This window comes from Perognathus longimembris, chromosome 7, assembly GCF_023159225.1.
Source record: "Perognathus longimembris pacificus isolate PPM17 chromosome 7, ASM2315922v1, whole genome shotgun sequence".
Classification (NCBI taxonomy): domain Eukaryota; kingdom Metazoa; phylum Chordata; class Mammalia; order Rodentia; family Heteromyidae; genus Perognathus; species Perognathus longimembris.
The window spans coordinates 69,372,535-69,381,265 of NC_063167.1; positions in this window are offsets into that span (position 1 = coordinate 69,372,535).

Sequence of the window (8,731 nt, forward strand, 5' to 3'; positions counted from 1 at the left end):
GCCGCTTCTGGCTGTTTTCTGTATATGTGGTGCTGGGGAATCGAACCTAGGGCCTCGTGTATCCGAGGCAGGCACTCTTGCCACTAGGCTATATCCCCAGCCCCAGTAGAGACCATCTTTTAAAAACAGTGGCTAATTGCCTCTTGGTCCACAGCCTAGGGCAGTGGCATAGCTTTCTGAGAAAGAAGTAAGCACAGAGGATGGGATGCAATATATAGGGTTTTTTTTTTAATCTTAGTAGTAGGAAAGCTAACAAGGAAACTAAATTTACTAACAAGGTCAAATGCTACAGGGCTAACAGAATGCCTGGAAGGAGCGAGTCCAAACCCACAGCACTGCTAGGAAGGCCCAGTGGGCTGGCTGGATCAAAAGCCCTTGTATTCCCCATGATGTTTCTTACTGCTCAAAGAGAGAGGTTTGGGGTTTTGTTTTGTTTTTGTCGGCTGTAGGGCTTAAACTCAGGGCCTGGGAGATGTTCCTGACCTCTTTCACTTAAGGCTAGTGCTCTACTACTTTGAGCCACAGCTCCACTCGTAGTTGTCTGGTATTTAATCGGAGATGAATCTCACAGACTTTCCTGCCTGGGCTGGCTGCCCATATCTCAGCCTCTGCATAGCTAGGATTATAGGCATGAGCCACCAGCATCCGGCTTACTTTATTATTATTATTATTATTATTATTATTATTATTATTATTATCTTAAATACTTGTACAAAAGGACTTAATTTAACATGTCAATTAAGAGAGGGGTTTCAAAAGTTAACCTACATAAGCTTATCACTAGCTTAGCTTGCTTTCTCTTCTATGACTGAAAGAGGCTATGAACAAACTAAAATTCCCCCTGCTGTGTATCTGTGCCCTTTGATCTGAACCATTCCCTGCTCCCATCCCTGTGCAATCACTTTAAACTCTAATAGGGAAGAAAAAGTTCACAGTAAACATGTTGTGTGGAAGACAAACTGCCCTTCAAACAAGCGATGCCTGCTTCTTCTGATTTTAAAGAAAACAGCCCAAAACTCAGAAGACCACCTTGTTCCTGTTCTGTTCTAGCAATAAACTCTTCCAGAACTCCTCCACAGACAAAGACAGAGCTAATGGGCAATTAAGCCATATCTGTGACTCAAGATTGTTTTTACTATGCATACCTTTCTCATTGTCTGCCTCAATTCTCCCTATTTAACCCAAAGCCAATGTCTGCACCCCTGAAGATGTGCTGAAGCACTGTCTTTCCATGGCTGCCATGTAATAAATCTCCTCTTTAGACCCTTTACCATGTCTCTTTTTTTTTGGTATATGGGAGCTAGTGGCCATATCTAACTTGAGACCCTCATTATAAGGAATACCTGCCTAGACAGCACTCATTTGCTCTAGTTCTCAGTATTCATGGCAGAGACTCTGTGGCTTAGTACTGGCTCACTTCCATTGTTCCAATGACTTAGCAAGAGTCTTGAGAAGGAAAAAGCTCATTTCAGGGACATGGGTTCCACTGCCAACCTGGAATAATAGTTATCTGGGATGGAGATGCTCCAAGGTGGTTGTGGTGGGGGGATTGCTGACAGCAGGTAGAAATGTTTTATGACTTTAACCTCAGGGGGTGGCTTGGAGCTTCAGTTATTGGATTGATTCTGTAGATGAGAAATTAAAACAGCTCAGTACCATCAATTCTGGGTCCATGACTGGGGAAGAGAATAGAGTACAGAGTATGTGGCCTGGAAGAGCCTGCAAAAACATTTGATGTTTCTGAAGTTGTAGAAAATATGGTTGATCTACAAACACTCGTGCAAACTGACTATCAAGTGTTAAAAATGGTGGTTCTTGATGTGACAAACACAATTCATCTGCCCATCAAAAAGAATGGAGCTTTGATCACAATAGCTCTACAGCTATGTATATATGATTATATAAGATGAGGTTAAGCAAAATGAAACCCAAGGGATGGAAACGGGAGGATATTATTGTTGTCATTATGTTTAATGTACTAGGTGAATTTCCTTTGGCATACCCCCTGTGGGCACTGTATATGATTTTGGTACACTGGATATTGTATATATGCTCATCTGAACTAGAGAAGGGAAAGAAAAATGAGGGAGGGTGTAACAAATAAGACAAGAAATGTACTCACTACCTTACCTCCTCTGTACATCACCTTGTCAATAAAATTTAATGTAAAAAAATAAAAGAAACATAAAGATTTCTTTGACAAAAAAAAAAAAAAAAGAATGGAGCTTTTCCAGGTACCTGTAATTCTATCCACTTAAGAGGCTGAGATTTGAGGATCATGGTTCAAAGCCAGCCCAGGCAGGAAAATCCATGAGACTCTTATTTCCAGTTAACCACAAAAAGCCAGAAGTGGAGCTGGGGGTCAAAGTGATAGAGTGCTAGCGCAAAAGCTCAGGGACCATTTCCAGACCCTGAGTTCAAGCCCCAGGACTGGCAAAAGAAAGACTTTTGACACACAAAGTACAGTGAAAGCAGACTTTAATATTAATAGTGGTCTTGCAAGATCAGTGTCTGGTGGGCAGTGCAATTATACCAATTTATTCCTTGATTTGAAAGTCCCTCCCCTTGGTTTTATTAGGTAACTTTAATACTTGCATATTTTGGAGGTTTTTTGAATTTTAGAGGAGAGTCTTCTCTCTCTTCTCCCTTTGTTCTCTTATGGTGAGGGAGGCTCTTTTGGTACTGCTTTCTGGAGTATACTCATTGGGGTTCACTCTTCCCCTTGTTTGTTGACAGTCCCTTCTGATACTTTGTTTGCCTATTCTGTTTATCTAGGAAAGTTTCAAGCACAGGTGATTGTCACATTAATCAGTAAACTGCTGAGTCACTATGAAAGCCAATTTTCACTCAGGAGCAAAGGCCTTGCCTTGGAAATGGACCACCATTGACTTTATTTTCCACATTAATTCATTCCCACAAACAAGACACAACTGTGCTATTCCTTGGAATTTTTGTGTGTGGCAGGGGAAGTACTGAGGCTTACCCTCAGGGCCTTGCTCTTGCTAGACATAGGGCATTGTTTACCCAGGGCAAAGTGAAAAAGTTGTACCAGAAAATACTCAAACATGGGGATGAGAATGTGGCTTAGCGGTGGAGTGCTTGCCTAGCATGCACAAAGCCCTGGGTTCAATTCCTCAGCACCACATAAACAGGAAAAGCCAGAAGTGGGTTGTGACTCAAGAGGTAAAGTGCTAGCCTTGAGCATAAACACAGTGCTCAGGCCCTGAGTCCAAGCCCCAAGACTGGCAAAACAACAACAACAACAAAAAAAAACAAAAAAACCCTCAAACATTGGAGAGGTTTGTTTCACCTGAAAAGAGCATTTTACAGAGCATTTTAGAATCAAGTTCATTCAGGCTGTGTTAGGAATGCTCTAGAGTCACTTCTTGGGTTATTGGTATTGGAGTGAAAATACCAGCCTTAGGTTTGCAGCCTATGCTCTGAGATTAAACAGCCAGAAATTGCCCAAGGCTGCTGGGTTTGTTCTTCTTTGTTCTAAAGAGAGAAACAGAAGGGCTCTAAGCTGACACGTCTACCAGGCTAGGTATCCATGAAGAGCTACAGAAGTGAAGTGCTCCTGAGGACTCTAATAAAATGCCTTGAAAAACTGATGTTGCCAAATACAAAAGTATACAATTTCCCTTTTGAGAAAGAAGGCCAAAAGAAAGGACTTAAAGTCTAAATTAAAAGTTTTCATTTTAGATTGGGTGTAGGTAGCTCATGCCTGTAATCCTAGGTACTCAGGAAACTGAGATCTGAGGATCCTGATTCAACTCTAGCCATGGCAGGAAAGTCCCCATGAGACTCTTATCTCCAATTAACTACCCATAAACTAGAAGTAGAGCTGTGGCTTAAAGTGGTAGTGTCAGGGACAGTGCCCAGGCCCTAAGTTCAAACCCCACAACTGCAAAAAAAGAAAGTTGTGCCAAAGTATTATTTGATCTTGACGTTTAAGCCCCTCATCCTTTAATATAGAATGAATATTATATTTCATTTCCCATATTATATATGTTGCATACTTGTATAGGTATAACACAAATATACTAGAATATGTTTTCATTTAAAGAAACATACATTTGTTTAGATTCTCTCCTTCAGGTGTTAGTTGAAGCCAATCATACTACTGACAATGAAAAATACATTTTCTATCACTTATATTTGGGAAGATAAAGTAATATTTTTCCATTGCTGGAAAGCATATGAGTTGTGAATTATAAGATAGGTTTGGATTCAAGCACTGAAATTGAGAAGGTCAGATTATGTTGGACCTACTCCTGTGAAGAGCAGTGCCTTCAATGTTTGATGATGGCATTTTTGTTCTTTTTTAAGTAGCAAGTTTATTTTTTACTTACTTTACAAATGGAACTATGGAAATTTCCTTTCATGCTTGAGGGTAGAAAGAAGAAAAGAGGTGAGTGAAACCAAAACAAAACTCTTGAAGTCTATAATTCTTGAATGGGTTAAAACCTTGAATTAGAAAAACCCAGCCCTCGAACTGCTGGGTAGCAAGAGGAAGATTCCAGACGGTTAGCAGAGCGGCAGTTCCCCTGGTAACCAGCAGTCACAGGGGCTACCTAATAAGGAGGATCTAATAGGGTCTTACTTGGGGCAGCCCCTGGAGAATCAAGCTGCAGACTGCGAAGAAGACAAGGAAAAGAAACCTGGCTCTACCAGGACTACCAGAGGGGCTAGGCTGCTGGGTCTCCCAGCGCACAGGATAGGGAGAGGGGAGACGTTCTGGTGATCACACACCTGACTTCCCGGTGAAGTCCTCAGTTTGTTCCAGGGCCAGGCAGTTTGTCTTATGACCATGGAGATGAAGAAAAGCCCATGACTTGTCTGCAATAAGGAGGAAGCAAGAAAACCTGTAACGTAATTCAGCCTAAATCTACCAGCCTTACATGGAGATGAAGGGATGGGGGAAGATGGGTAAGTCTCCAGTAAAATTAAAAGGCCAGGAAACCAGAAGCAAATAACCCAGAGCCAGGAGGGAATGCCCCTGTCAAGCACAGAAAGTCAATCCATACCCCTTCTACTTTTATTCTAGGTCAGTTCTGATGCCCATCTATGTTGGTGAGAGCAGATCTGCATACACTCAGTCTACTCATTCAAAGGCTAATGTTTTCTGGAAACACCTTCACATCCAGAATAATGTTTTCAAGGATATGTTGGCATCCCATAGTCTAATCAAGATGATATCAAAAAAATTAACCATCCAATTATGTGACAGAAATCCTAGAATAGAATTACAATTTATAAAGTTGCACCTTTAGAGGAGAAATGAATTTTTATTGTCAATAGATCATCTTTTAATAGTACAAAGACAAAGGAAAGAAGGGAAGGAAGGAGGGAGGGAGGGAAGAGAGGGAGGAAGGAAGGAAAGAAGGAAGGAAGGAAGGAAAGAAAAGGTAGAATGGAGGGAAAGAAAGAGGGAGGAAGTGAAAGGAAAGAAACTGGCCAAGCCACTGGAAGATAACAGGATGTTACACAGAGATTCATAGTGATTCATGAGGCGTAGACAAGTACAAGAAGTAACAATTAACAAAGAGTGGAGGTAGAAACCATCAGAACCAATCATTGTAATCTCTAAAACTATCATAAAATAGAACCATGAATCTCTGCATGCCTTAGCACATATAAAAGTACATATAAAAGTCCACATATTTTCCTGGCCTCACTCTCAATAAATTCTCACAAAAAAAGTTGTCAAATAATCTGTTGTATTAATGGTGTATTACTATTCTTTTCCCTTTGCTGGCACCCTTTGGAACTCATCTCAATGTAACCAGAAACAAGGGAGGCAATAGTTTAAAGACAATCCTATTCACATACAGCAAGGCAAAAAGAAAAACAAGCAAACAAACCCAAAAACTAAAACAAAAAACATGACCAATAGCCAGGTGCCAGTGGTTCATGCCTATAATCCTAGCTACAGGGTAGCAGATACTTGAGGATTGAGATTGGAAGTAGCCCAGTCAAAAATGTCTGTAAGACATTTCCACTTAATCAGCAAAAAAACACAGAGGAAGATGTGTGGCTTAAGGAATGTCAGCCTTGAGTGAAAAAACTAAAGGACAGTACCTAGGCCCTGAGTTCAAGCTATAGTACCAGAACAACAACAACAGAAGCCCAATAGCATGAGAATGAATAGGCAAACATCACTTTATCTTCAGGAAGGAATGGTAGATAATGATTAAATACTAGATGTGATTAAATATTACATGGGAGTGGAGTTTCAGAATACACAGGGCTTTTAAAGTGTAAACCTCAGTTTTATTATTCTTTTTTTTAATATATTTTTGGTGCTGGGAATTAAGGCTCAGGCTTGGGCATATAGGCAAATACTCTACCACTGAGCTACATTCACAGCTCTAATATGATTTAAGTAAAATTCTTAAAGAAAAAGGCTGAGCCAAACTAAACACACACACAGACACATACACACAGACATACACACACCAAATTCACCTACTCAAAGAAATAGGTATCAATAAAAGAATTTGAAGTGGCACTACTAAAATTGGAATGTCATTTGCTTAAGATTATTTATTGAATTCTTTCTATGGTCAGAGGATGTTCTAGGTATTAAACAAACACTTGTAACTCTAGTGAACAAGAAGAAACAAATACATGTCCTTTTGTCATTGGTATCCTACGGAAGGAATCAGATGCTAAACAGACACACAAATAATAGCATATAATATGTGGGTATTTTTTTGTGTATGTGCTGATGGGGACTTGAACGCAGAGCCTCATATCTTACTTGCCTTTTCCACTCATGGCTGTCACTCTATCACTTGAGCCACACTTCCACTGAAGTATAATTGACCTGCAGTATGTACATAGCTCATCAAGGAACACTTCAATGGATTTTGACATGTGCATACTTTATGTAATCACCACTCAGATCAGCATAAAGCTTATTCCCAGTAAGTCACAAGTTCCCTTCCTTAGGCAGCATACTAGCCCCTGTGCCCTGACCCATGTGCCCACAACTTTCATGTAAATAGAATAACATGTATTTGTGTGTGTGTTTGTCCTTTTCCTGATTAATATGTTGCATGTAGCATTGGTACATCATGTTCATTGTACTATATGCAGCAATAAATTATTTGGATAGTAACGTGATATTTAAAATCATGGTTTATTTGTCCATTCTTCTGCTGATAGTATTTGGCGATTTAGAATAGAATTACTTTGAATATTCCTACACAAATCTTGCTTGTCTTTTTGAGAGTAGCATTTAATCAAGTGCTGGTGGCTCACACCTGTAATCCTAGCTACTCAAGAGGCTGAGATCTGAGGATCATAGTTCAAAGGCAGCCTTAGCAGGAAAGTCTGTGAGAATCTTATCTCCAATTAATTGCCAAAAGAGCTCTGACTCAAATGGTAGAGTGCTAGCCTTGAGCAAGAAAGCTTTAGACCCCAGAACCAGCACAAAAACAACTAAAAAAATAAACAAAAAACACTCTTTCTTTTTCTTCTCTGTTTATGTGATGCTGAGGAATCAAATCCAGGGCTTCTTGCATACATGGCAAGCACTCTACCACTAAGTCACATTCCCAGCCACTTTAAAAAAAATTTTTTTGTGCTGGTCCTACGCCATGATCTCAGGGCCTGGGCACTGAGTGTTTCCATGCTCAAGCAAGAGCCATTGGTTCCCAGTTTCATTTGTACTTCATTTGGGAATTTTCTGTTATATTTGTGTTCATTTATTATTTGGATTATTCTTTTGGTGATTAATTTTTGGAGCTCTTTACATATTCTGGAGTACTATTCCTCCTTTATCTGGTGAATAGCTAGCAAAAATTTCCCCTTATTCTATAGATTGTCTTTTGATTCTAGTCATTGTTTCTTTGACTATGCAGAAGCTTTTTAACTTGACACAACCCTCTTTGATAATTCTTGTTATTTCATGAGAAACTGGTGTTCTATTCAGAAAGACATTACCTTTCCATATCTTCAAGGGTATTCCATCTTTTCTTCTAGTAGTTTCCAAGTTTGAAGCCTTGCATTTAGATCGTTGATCCATTTTCAGTTGTTTTTTTAACAAGGTAAGAGAGGAGTCTAGTTTCAGTGTTCTACACATGAACATTTCATTTTCCTAACATCATTTACTGAAAAGACTTTTCTCCAATGTATGTTTTTGGTATATTTGTCAAAAATTACATACTTATAGATAGCTTGTGAGCTTGTTTCTGGGTCTTTTGTTCCATTCATCTATATGCCTTTTTTATGCCAATACCAGGCTACTTTGCTAAAGCCAGGTATTGTGATACCTCCAGTATAGCTCCTTTTGCTCAGAATCGTATTACCTATTCAGGGTCGTGTGCTTCTGTATGAATTTTAGGATTTTTTTTTCTTCTGTAAAGCATAATATTGGATTTTTATACTTTTATATTTTAATACCTCCTTTGTTAGGTTTTTTTGGGGGGGAGTAATTAATTGTTTGAGATACTGTGACTGGAATTATTTTCTTGATTTCTTTTTCAGCCTGTTCACTATTCATATTTAGAAAAGCTAATCACTTTTAAACATTGATTCAATATCATTCTACTTTGCCAAAAGTATTTATCACATTGAAGAGTCTTTCATGGAATTTTTAAGATCCCTATGAATATCACTTGGAAATAGGGTAATTTTATTTCTTCCTTTTCTATTTATATTCATTAATTTTGAGGTAGAATAGACAAGTTACATTATTTTTAACAAACAGTCAAATGGTCAAACT